Below are 12,502 nucleotides of genomic sequence, written 5' to 3'. Positions count from 1 at the left end.
GAGGTGGGCCTGGAGGGATGGTGTGGGGCTTCGCAGTCCACAAACAGATCTCTAAGTGTGATTTAAATAAAATTCAGGCAGATGAACGGATAAAGAAGTTGCAGCACATATGTAATGGAATATTGCCCAGCCATCAAAAGGAATGAAACAGGGTCATTTGCAGTGATATGATGAATATGGAGCCTGTCATACAGAATGAAGTCAGAAAGAGGAGAAATGAACATCGTACATTAACGCATATACATGGAAGTCTAGAAAAAGGGCACTGATGAACCTATTTGCAGGGCAGGATTAGAGAGACAGACGCAGCGAACAGACACAGTGAGGCGGGTGCAGGCGAGGGGAGGATGAACTGAGAGAGTGGCACTGACATATATACATCCCCGTGTATAGTAGGTGCTTGAGCGTTTTAAAGAAATCATCCCATCCCCCAAGGGCTCCCCACCCAGGCTGAGCCAGACGAGAACAGGCCCCAAAGAACACAGACACCCCTCCCTGAAAGAGGGATCCATGAGCCACTCATAGGCAGCTGGCTGGAAGGGGGCCTCCCTGAGGGGGAGACTTCCCCAGACCAAACGCACTGTACTTCATCATTTCTTCCAGGCACAAAAGCATCACATTAAACCCTTGGCCATGCTGGCTAAAGGCAGTGAACTGGTCCCTAGGGCTGGTTTCCTATGTGCTGCTTTTATTTTTAAAAGGGGCTGCCCCCACCGGCAACAGCTGTGAACTGGCCTCGGGCAGGGCTAATTGCTACACGTCAAAGTGCAGAGCCGTCCTGCAGCCAAGGGCACAGAGCAACTGGCAAGGATCGCTGGGGGAGGGGGACCCACACCCAGGAACAGAGGATGAAGGTGTCCAGGAAAGCTCTTGGCCACCACCAGCCCCAGATGGCCAGGGCTCAACCCAGGAAGGACAAATTATACCAGCCCAGGGACACACACCCTCCCAACGTGGGGCACTGGGAAGAACAGGCTTCCCACATGTTCCCTGATGCCTCACAACAACCCAAAAGGATATTGTCATTCTCGTTTTACAGATGGGGAAACCAAGGAACACAGAGGTGAAGTGACTTGTCTGAGGGCATACAGCTAGGAGTGGCAAAGTCAGTATTTGAATGCCCCGGTCACTAACCACTGGGCTAGATTGTCTCTCAGACCAAGTTGAACTCCTCTGGAGAGCGCTGGGATAAATTAGGCAGCCTCAGGCCTCCACTCGTGGAGATGGCATTTCTGGAGGCCTAAAATGTGACTCCCCAAGTTTTAGGACCTTCTGTGACATTCCATGGACCAGTCTGCCTGGATCATGGAGGGCAAAATACTTGGAAATGAAAGTCACAGCTAAGCACAGAGGCCACAGAAGGATGACGGGCAGCTTTGGCCAACAGGGAAGCTCTTTCTGGCACATACAATGTTTTGTTTTGTTTTTAAATTAGGGCATTGCTTATAAAATCCAGATTTCCAGCTTCTCTCGGAAAAAAATCAGAATATCCAGCAGGTTGGTTAGCCACAATCCCCACCCCTCCCATTTGCCTCATTCCTTTCCTTGACTGCATCTGAGTTGGGGACACTCCTTCCCCTTACCTTGGCCACCTCCACCCAACAGTAAAAATAGCTGAACAAACAATGAAAGCCTCATTCAGTAAGGAAACGGCAAAGAGCAAGGAGGCTGTTCTTGGGGCTTCAGGCGACTGACTCTTCCTCCTCCTGGTTTGCTGTGCTGGAGGCATGAACTTGCCTGAGAACAAAGCCCACACAGAAGGAAGCAGAACTGACACAAAGCCAGCTCTCCAAGGTGTGGTTTGAGCCCCTGGATCCAGCCATGCCTGAACTTGCCCTACCCTGGACACTCTGGCATTAGGAGCACCCATCGACTCCTCCTTGTGGCCTAAGCCAGCCTAAATGTGTCTCCACCACGACTCCAGAGTCCTAACGAATCACCCTCATGTCTCGCCTCCACTGACACTTGTCCAAAGAAGCCTGTCCTGGCCCAGAGGCAAATACGAAACTTGTTACGCTCCAGTAATGGTCTGAACTCTGTCCGTGTGACCCTTGGTGTCACTTGTTTAACTGACCCTTTCCCTCCGGACACTGAACTCCTCAAAGGCATGAATGATGCCTGACTTTTTCCATCATTCTGACTCTGGAACATTCCATGTGCCCAGTAAATGTATATTAACCAGCTAGCAAAAGAACAAAAGAAGGAATCCAAAGCCATGGATTTCTGCCTTAAATGCAATAAAGGGCTTCAGATCCAGAGAACTAACCTGGTGCCTCTGACTCTGTTTCAGCCAGGTAGGCCTCCTCAGCATTCCTGGGACATCAGGACCCCAGGGCCTTTGCATAAGCTGACCTCCCTACCCAGCTGGCTCATCCCTCTTCCTTGCACAGGTCTGGTTCCTTCTCTTGGTCCAGGTTCCAGTTCAACTGCCACCTCCTTGGAGACTACCTGTGATTCCTTGACCTAAGGCAAGTAGCCCCCGACCCCCACCTCACCCCACCCCAAAGCAGAATTGCTCCACCCTATTATTCCACAGCCAGCATTTCACTGCTTTCTAAGAGCATGTGTGTTTACTACACTGTCCATCTCCCCATCAGCCCATAGGATCCACAAGGCAAAGGCTTGGCATCTTGTTGGCTGAGTATCACAAACCACTCCCTCTCCCAGGAGGCCATGGGGACACCAGGCTGGCTGCAAGGAGGCAGGAAGGAGACCCCCTCATGTCCTGACCAGTCCTGCCCAGCCCAGAGCAGCTGCTGCATGCCTGAGGGCCCTACGTTACACATGGAGCCTGGCCCACAGCCGGTGCGGCCTGCCAAGAGACTCAGTCTGGCTCCAGGCTCAGGGAGGGCTGCAGGTGGTGCCTGCACAGTCCCCACAATTAACAGCAGGTGCCATGGAGTCAAGCTTCCTGGGTTCAAATCCCAGCTCTGCCAGCTGCCAGCTGTGTGACCTCAGGCACATCACTTAACCTCTCTGTGCCTGCAGCGTCCTTCCATATAAAACAGGGCTGGTAATATTAGCCCTTACCTTATACAGCAGCCTTGGGGAGAATATGAGTGGGTGTATATGACATGATTTAGAACACAGCCTGGCATAAAATATATGGGCAGGAATCATTAGAAACTCTAGGGTTCATAATAATAACAGCAAACTCTCCCATAGCACCAAGGCAAGCAAAAAAAATCACGAAGTGTTAGCTTAAGTAATAAATGTAGCATTTTCTCTATGCCTGTTTGAGGTGCTTTACACATGAGTTCCCCCGAAGTATGTTTCTTATTCAGCAAAGGTATGTTTGTTCTTCATTCAACAGGCTTGTTCCAGCTCTTCCAGGCAGCCTCCCCAGATTGCTCCAACCCTCAGGAACAACATGGACACATACAATTCCTCATGTGAGTCTGTCCTCAATTCCCCTTTTCACCCCAGGCTACAGAGAGAGACAGGAGAGCCCCCAAACCCCACCAGACTAAAGTCAGCACATGCATGCTGCATACTAGCCCAAGCTGCAGCTCCTGCTGGACTCTCAGAAATGCAGGCCCCATCAGGCACCCCAGAAAGTGAAGGGTGCTCCTTCCCTGCAGTCTGCAAAGGGGCAATTCCTGGTGGAGGCCTGGGTATCCCAAGGGCTCAGGGCCCACTGCCCCTGACAGGGTCAGATGTCCAAGATACAGGGCACACCGTGAAAGAACAGGCAGTGAGTTTGGCTGGGGGGTCTGGGGTCTCCAGAGACGGCAAGTGAGAACAACAATGCCCCCACAGCCACTTCCATCCTTTCTGTCCCCCACATGAGGTGGGCGCAGCTGATCTCCTGGCTCCCAAGCACAGAAAGGGACCCGGTGAAGCCAGCCTTTGGCGTGCATGGCCCCTCCACTTCTCAGACAGGAGAGGCACCCCCCTTCATGCCAGGGAACTGACGTGGTAAAAGCTGGTTAGAATGCCAGCTCTGGCACCTCACTCAAGTCCCTCTACCTCACTGAGCCTCACTTTCCTCATCCGGAAAATGGGCTGGGTCTAATGATTATCAGCATAGTACCTACCATAGGCAGGACCAGGAGTGCCCAAAGAGCCAACAAACCAAAGCCACAAAAAGAAAGATCTAGAAAGAAGTCATTTTAATTTCTGCAAATGGGTTTGCTTTCTAGTTACAGGAAACATAATTTTACATGTCATGTTTCAGAATGGTTTCTGTTTGGATTTATAGCAATTGTGGAAGGCATGACCTGATCTTTCCAGCACTTAAACCTCTTGAGGCGTTGAGCCCCCCTAAATTAGCATCTTCCTCTGAGGGCGCATGCCTAGCAGAGACAGCTCTCCAGGTCTGTGTGTACCACACAAGATGACCTAGAGGCTAAGAGAGGAGACCCAGAAGGATGCAGGCTCTGGGGAAGACAGTCTGGGTTCAAATCTCACTGGTTGTGTGACCTCAGGCAAGTCACTTAACCTCTCTATTCCTCAATTTCTTCATCAGCAGAGTAGAGATGACAACAATCTCCACTTCACATGCAGGGCTGGAAAATTAAATTATAATAGGTAAAGTAGACCATGATTGCTACGATAAACCCTGTTCTTCTTACTGTTTTCATTTGCTGCAATTTCAAAAGGTTTAGAAATCTGACTGCAGGAAAAAGACAAGTTTACCTGGATCCGTGGGGTCTGGGGGGCCCCACCACCACCTAGGCTCACCAGGAGCCCCCAAAAGCAGGGCCTCCCTCCTCCCACGGCTGAGGGCAGGGAATCCTATCAGATGGAAGGAGACACATGTCAGAGCCGAAGATTAAAAACAAGTACAATTATCGGGCAGGCATCCATCCATAATTATGAATCTGATATAATTAGGCACCCCACTAATTTCATTACTTATTTATTTACGGGATTGCTTATTTAATTTACAGGCCTCCTTCCCCGAAAAGTCATCTTAGCTCACACTCCTTGGGCAAGGAAGGAGGGGACCCTCTACTCTGTCTCCCCTCCCCCCTTTCCTGGGCTTCCTCACCCCAAAATAGCTCCCCAGAAGGTCTCTGTGACTGAAAGACAAAGGTTGACATTCACTCAGCAGTGCTGGGTGCCCACAGACAGTGTGTGACCCAAAAGGTAGAAGGTACAGAATGCCCTTTATACCCTCATCTCCCCGGGCAGAGGAAACCCAGGGGGAAAGAAGGGTGATTCTAGGCACCCCCGCCCAGCCACTGACTTCTGAGGTGACCCTCTGGACCAGCAAGCACATTGGTAAACAACAGGGCTGGTACTTCCCAGCCTGGAGATGGAGAAACAGCACTCCACTCTCACCAGATGACCTTCCATAAGTCACCTGACCCCTCAGAGGCTCAGTTTCCTCATCTGTCAAATGGGAGTATTCAGGACAACACCCACAGCCAGCTAACCCTAAAACTGCCAACTGCCGCTAGTCAGTGCTACCCTGTGGCCTCAGCCAATGCAATAAGGCAAGAAAAAGCAAAGTGGCTTAAAGACTTTCTAGCTTCATTCATTAATAGCCAAGAACTGGATACAACCTAAAGGTCTATCAACTCATGAATGAATAAACAAATGGAATCATATATGTACACGATGACAGATCAGTCTCAAAAACTTCAAAACAGTGAAAGAAGCCAAACCCCAAAAAGTACACACTTCAAGATAATCTTAGTACAAAAACCTAGAAGAGTCTATAACCTCTATGACAGCAGATCAGTGGGTGCTGGGGGATGGAGATTTTTGGGGGGTGACAGAAACCCTCCTGATGGTGGTAGTCATATGAATGTTCACATTTTGCCAAAACTCATGGAACTGAACTCTTAAAATGGGTGTATCTTTTTACAGGTTAATTCCATCTCAATAAGGCTGTTTTTCTTTTTAACTGTAACAGAAAATATATATACATATATTAACACCACTAAATCCAATCCCCATGCCCAGGGACTATATTCTCACTTCCAGCTCAGGTCTGCTGGTTCCTTTACTGTCTCTCAAGTTTCCCCAAAGGCCCTGATTTACAAGCCCTAGACAAGGCAGATCAGGGTTGAATCCCAGATTTATCCCTTCCTTCCTGAGTCATTCAGGGAAAATCACTTTTGCCTCTCTATCTGTCAGGTTCCCCATCTACCGAAGCAGGGTTATAAACAGCATGATCGTTGGAGAGTTATTGCGGAGTAAAACGCACCAAGGTGAAGTACCTCTGCAGGCCCTGGCATACAGCAGGGGCCTCATTACTGCTACTACAAAATAATGAACAAGCAAGGACCCTGCCCACTGTGGACAGGGCTGGCCAGGATTCTTGTCCCCCAGACACACAAAAGCCCCTCACTGCCAGGCAAGACTCCAGGTCCAGGTAGCTGCCCCCATCACTGAAGGCTCCAGACTGCCAAGGTTCCAGCATTTAATGGATGTCTGCTGTCCAGGACAGGACAAGTCTCCTTGACTCCACCTAACTCAATCCTCCCAGGAGAACGGACACAAAAGGATGAAGGTCATGTGGGGAGGAGCTTGCCCTGAGGGCGGTGTGGTACACCCTGAGAGGTCATCTGGGGACAGAAGCTGGCTGGTAGAGAGGACCTCCTGGTAGAGAAGGATGCCTTGGCAGTCAGGCCATCATGAATATACTAACTGGGGCAGGACAGGGTGACCCCGGAGCCCACTCATTTATGTAGGAAAAAGGATGATGGGAAAAAGGACGACAGGGAGGGGGCTTAGGGAACTGAGGTGCAGATGCTGCGCCGGCCTCCCGTGTGCCCTTCTGAGGGCGGCTCCGGCTGCCCTGTGAGTGGTGGAGCAGGCAGGCAGTGCCTGGGAGCCCGGGCGGGAGGGGCGTCCCCCGGGCCCGATTAGAGGGCCAGCCGCAGGCAGACACGCTCAACTGTCAGCCTCGTCCTCCCAGCCACCATCAGAGGCACCATTAATTGCTGTCATTTGAGGGTAGCCTGTGGAGAGAAGGAGGGGGGCTGTGGGAAGGGGAGGGGAAGGAAAACGGAGGAGGAGCAGGGAGCAGTGAGGGATGGAGAGAGGAGGGGAAGGGGAAGGAAGGTGGGGGAAGGACAGCTGGCTAGGGCTGAGCACCCTGAACTGGAAGGAGAGAGAACCACCCATGCATTCTCCTCCTCCACCCAACGGAGGGACCACGGTCCCCCCAGCTAGGGACATGCCCATCAACCCATTGCCCAGGAGGGACAAACAGAGTCCAGACAGTTGTGATTCTGCCTGTCCCAGTCCCTTGAACCTCCCCCAACTCCCACCACATACAATTGGCCACTTGTCTGCCTGGGAGTTGGTTGGTCTTGATCTTCCTCCCCAGGAGATCCAGAAAGCTCCCCTCCCGCCCACCTTCAGCCTCCAGCCACACTTGACTCCTCACCCTTCATGTATACACTACCAGGCACCACACTGGGAGAGACTCAAGGCTCAGACAAACCCCACTTTCCCACCTATACCCCCGCACTCAAGCAGTTCCCTACCGCAGGGTCAAAACCTATACCTAGCTTAGGGGCCCAAATGCCACCTCCTCTAACACATCACCTCTGGTGCCTCAGTTTCCTCATCTGTTGAATGGGCATAAGGACAGCAGAGTGCTGAAGCAGAGTGCAGCTGCTGTTTCATGATCATTTAGGACTTCCATCCCCCTTGACCCACACACAGCTTCCCTTCTGCCTCTTATTGTGGTTTTTTTCTCAGAAATACCTGTTTCCCTGAAGCTGACTCCAGCCCACCAGATCCCCCACCCTAGCCCCCAATGGTGGGATGAGGAGGGTCTCAGAAGGCCCCTGAGCTGCCAACTGGGAGCTCCTGGGCATGGGAGGGGAGCCTAGATCATCCACCCAGCCTCCATGCCCCCTGGGGCCCTCCCTCCCAGCTGGCCCCACCTGTCCCCAGACAGGACTCATCTCTGGGCTGAGGAGCCACTTGGGTCCTGCCAGGGGGGCTCCTGGGAGCACTGGCTTCCTCAGCAGGGGGAGGGACCTCCTCTCTCCCTCCCCGCTGTCTGCCTCCCGCCTCCCTCACACGTGATGGATCGCCCCAGAGGAGGAAGCTAAGTGCTTGCACACAAAAAGCCCTTTTATCGTCCTCGGGTGGGCCACTGGCGTGACAAGCAGATAACTCAACCACAGGAGGAAGGCTCTCCATTAGGCCTTCGATGGGGATTGATGGAGGACAGAGAGGCAGAGGAGGAGAGGAGGGAAAAACACCCCAGGCAAGGCCACCTGCCTTCTAACTTCAAAGGCATCATGAAGGCCAGGTAGAAAGCCCGGCTGGGCTGATTACCTCTGTGGGGACCACCACCAGTGTTGCCCATGCTCCCTGCCTCCAAGATGAAACGTACTCCTGCTGTGGGACCAAAGGCCTGGCTCAGGAAGCAGACAGCCTCCAAGGCTGTCCTTCCCTCCTGCCTACTGGAGAGCCCCAAAGGCTCAGGAACAAAGGAGTGAGGCCTGACTCAAGAAAACCCCAACCAGGTGACTCATACAGACTCCTGCAAACCAGGAGGTCCATTCCATATAGCCTCAGGGCCTTTGCACAGGCGGTTCCCTCTGCCTGGGTCACCCTTCCTCTAGAGACCTGCACCCTTCCTTTCACTGCCAGGGGCCTGGGTTCAATCCCTGGTCAGAGAACTAAGATCCAACAAATTGCACTACACAGCCAAAGAAAAAACAAGCCTGTGCCCAGCCCGCTGACCCACCTCTGGTCTGCCTTCTCTTTCCCCTGACACCCCAAACTTTGCCAGTGCCCCCATGGCCTCCCTCCAGTCCCTCTGGGGGACAAGCTCTCTGGAGAGACCCCTGCCTTCAGAGGTACCAGGTGGGTGGTGGAGGCAGAGAGGGCAGTGGGCACAGACATGCCCAACACGGGCCTCAGTCTGCCCAGTGAAACGGCTGTGAAATGGGTGCGTTGAGGAAGAATCCACTGGGTTCCCTGGGAGGGTTAAAGAATTAGTCTCAGCCAGCTCTTTGCTTCCAACTGGGACATGGAACAGGTAATCTATGCATGCCTCCCCTTCCTCATTTGTTAAAATGAGAATAACAGTCCATTTTGCAGCATCACCATGAGGGTGACTAAATGGGGTCACACGAAAAGCCCTAAATGGTGATGGACTTTTGAGCACCTCCTCTGGGCCAGATGCTGTCCCACAGCAGCCCACTGAATCATGGCAGTGACCCCCGCTGGGGACTGCTCATTACCCCTGGTTTACGGAAAGGGAGATGGAGACACAGGGAGGTGAGCTACCTGCCCTGGGCGCTCAGCATGAAAGGGGCCGAGACTGGGACCCAGGTCACTTCTCCCACTGGGCACAGTGACCACAGTGGCGCATCGGTGTCCAGCCCCGCACCCTCCTCCAATATCCAACGTCCCAACTCAAGGGCCTGCACACTGGCCCTGCCCTCGTTGAGCCTGCACATTGGCCCCGCCCACTGAGTCTGCACACAGGCCCCGCCCCCTCTGAGCCTGCACATTGGCCCCACCTGCTCTTGAGCCTGCAGTCCACCATCAGGGCACAGAAGCCATAGGCCCGTGAACCCCAGAGATGGAGAAAATGCATAGTCCTACAGCTGCACTGTCGGGGCAGCTCCTTCTCCGAGGCCCTGTCTGAACAGCACTGCCTCCAGTTAGAAAATATTCCATCCTGGAGGACCCCACAGCCTTCACAGTGGGCAATGGTGCTGCCCATTCCACACCCCATGAAGCCACACGGAGCGCCCCACCACCACCACATCCACCCACCAGTAGAATATGGCAACCCAGCAACTTTCGACCCACCACCCCGAGGAGGTCCCAGCAATATGCTGGAGACAGCAAGTGGGGACAAACAGGAACCTACCAGAAAAAGCCGCCAGCAACTCCGATTCCTCAGAGACTCCCGGGGACCTGCAGGGGAACATGCGGGTCTTGTTAACAAGGATCCCAGCCTCCACTCATGGCCCAGGGCATGACCACATCAAAGTGCAGGTAGATGGCAAGGCCCTGGCCTGGGCCTGGGGCCAAGTATTTCTCCATGACAACCCTATGAGGCGGTACTGCTAGCTCATTTGACAGAGAGGGAAACTGGGGTTCAGAAAATCAAAGTCTCAAGTCCCAGGATCCACAACTAGGAAGTCATGGAGCTGGGATTCTAATCCAAACTGTGTGGTTACAGAGGCAGCCCACACCCCAGCAAAGCCCGCCCAGGGACCCCGGGCCTGTGTTGGGGGCCCAACAGTGTCGGAGCAGCAGTGGTGGATTACAGTGTTGCCATGAACATCCTTCATTAACGTCCCAGGGGACCCCATAAAAAGTCAGTAAGGGACACCCGAAGGAGGGGTGGGCCTACTACTCGCATTCAAGAATGCCTGAGTCACCCTTCAAAGTCAAAGCCCCACAATAAAAACAAGCATCCAGGATATAAAAAGCACTGCTGCTGCTCCTGCTGCTGCTAAGTCGCTTCAGTCGTGTCCGACTCTGTGCGACCCCATAGACGGCAGCCCACCAGGCCCTGCCGTCCCTGGGATTCTCCAGGCAAGAACACTGGAGTGGGTTGCCATTTCCTCCTCCAATGCATGAAAGTGAAAGTGAAAGTGAAGTCGCTCAGTCGTGTCTGACTCTTCGAAACCCCATGGACTGCAGCCTACCAGGCTCCTCCGTCCATGGGATTTTCCAGGCAAGAGGACTGGAGTGGGGTGCCATCGCCTTCTCCGATAAAAGCACACTCACAAATAAATAAGAACCAGTCAACCCAATAGAAAAATGAGCAAAAAGACTTGATAGCACTTTGCAAAAGTGGATATAGAGATGGCCAACGAGCACGCGAAAAGATGCTCAATATCATTAGTCAGCAGGAAAGTGCAAACTAAAAACAAGAGACCAGGGACTTCCCTGGTGGTCCAATGGCTAAGACTCCCCACTCCCAATGCAGGGGGCCCAGGGTTCGACCCCTGGTTGCGGAACTAGACCCCACATGCCAAAACTAACAGATCCCATTTGTTGCAACTAAGACACGGCACAGCCAAACAAATAAATATTTTTAAAAATAAGAACAAGAGACACCCTACACATGCATCTGGATGGCCAAAATAAGACAGACAATACCAAGTGTTGGCAAGAATGCAGATCAACTAGAATTCTCAGACATTACTAGTGGAATGCAAAATGGTGCAACTACTTAGGAAAACAGTTTGGCAGTTTCTTACGAAGTTAAACATACATTTGGGTGACCACATGACCCAGCAATTTCACTGCTGGGTGTTTACCCAAGAAAAATGAAAGCATATGCTCACACACAGAGTTGTACCAATACGTGAATGTTCATAACAGCTTTATTCATCATCACACACACAAAAAAACTGTAAACAATATATCCATCCATAGACAAAGGGATAAACAAACAGCGGTACATCTATACCACGGACTACTACTCTACAATAAATTCAAACAAACTACAGACACAACCACATGGAAGAATGTCAGATACTAAGCTCGCATCAGGATTCCATTTAGAGGATTCTGGGAAAGGTAAGACTCCACTTTCACAAGAGATCTGCAGAGGCAGTCACCCTAGAACAAAAGAAAAATGTTTCCCACAAAAATTAGAACACTGATCACCTATCTCCTTAACAATCAGTCATTAATCTGCACCCAGGTGTTTATGCATTCTTTACTGTGTTAGCCTCTGCACACACACAAAAAGAACAAGTAAACAGTGGGCTTCCCTGGTGTCTCAGATGGTAAAGAATCTTGCCTGCAAGGCAGGAGACCCATGTTCGATCCCTGGGTCAGGAAGATCCCCTGGAGAAGGGAATGGCAACTGATTCAGTATTCTAGCTCGGAGAATTCCATGGACAGAGGAGTCTGACGGGCTTCAGTCCATGGGGTCGCAAAGAGTCAGAGACGACTGAGCAGGCAACACACTTCAAACAAACAGTAATGGGCAGACCACTGGACAGAGATCAAAAACCTGGCTGTGGTCCCAGTTCTTCTACTAACGGCTGTGACCTTGGGCAAGCCCTCAGTTCTCTCTGACCTCAGTTTTCCCATCCAGAAGACGGGCCTACTCCCCAAAGCCATCTCCAAGACCCGTCCATTCACAAACATCTCTGCCTTGGCTGCACCTTCAGGGAACCTCCTCTGCATCAGAGGCAAGTGGAGCTGAGGCTACCGGCGCTCACAAGACCACTGCATGTAGGGCTCAGGCTCCAGAACCAAGCTCCCTGGGTTCAAATCTGGGCTCTGCCCCTCTTAGCTGTGTGCACCCTGGGACAGGTAGCTTCAACTCTCTGAGCCTCAGTTTCTTCCTCTCTAAAATGGGGACGAGGGAATTTAATTCCCTGGCGGTCCAGTGGTCAGGACTCTGAACCGTCACTGCCGAGGGGCCAGGTCTGATCTCTGGTCAAGGAACTGAGATCCTGCTAACCATGCAGTGCAGCCAAAACAAATTCTTTTTTAGTTAAAAAATAAAATGGGTAAGACGAAAGATAAAAACACTGACCTTACAGGGACACCGTGGAGATGAAGTGCTTGCAGAGCCGACGTGGGCTCAGTTCCTGCT

General features: G+C 52.0%; 1 protein-coding gene across 16 annotated transcripts in view; it reads right to left on the bottom strand.

The window, feature by feature from the left end:
* NCOR2 (nuclear receptor corepressor 2) overlaps positions 1-12,502 on the bottom strand; it is a 237,351-nt gene that overhangs the window by 193,155 nt on the left and 31,694 nt on the right. For 15 of the 16 annotated variants that reach the window (XM_059876314.1, XM_059876327.1, XM_059876329.1 and 12 more), the window contains exon 2: positions 9,803-9,849. The exons of the other annotated variant lie outside the window; for it this stretch is intronic. The gene's annotated coding sequence lies outside the window, so the exon portion shown is untranslated. The remainder of the gene's footprint in view (positions 1-9,802; positions 9,850-12,502) is intronic. 16 annotated transcript variants of the gene reach the window in all.

Source organism: Bos taurus, chromosome 17, assembly GCF_002263795.3.
Source record: "Bos taurus isolate L1 Dominette 01449 registration number 42190680 breed Hereford chromosome 17, ARS-UCD2.0, whole genome shotgun sequence".
Taxonomy (NCBI): Eukaryota; Metazoa; Chordata; class Mammalia; order Artiodactyla; family Bovidae; genus Bos; species Bos taurus.
This window is presented reverse-complemented; position numbering and strand designations above follow the sequence as displayed.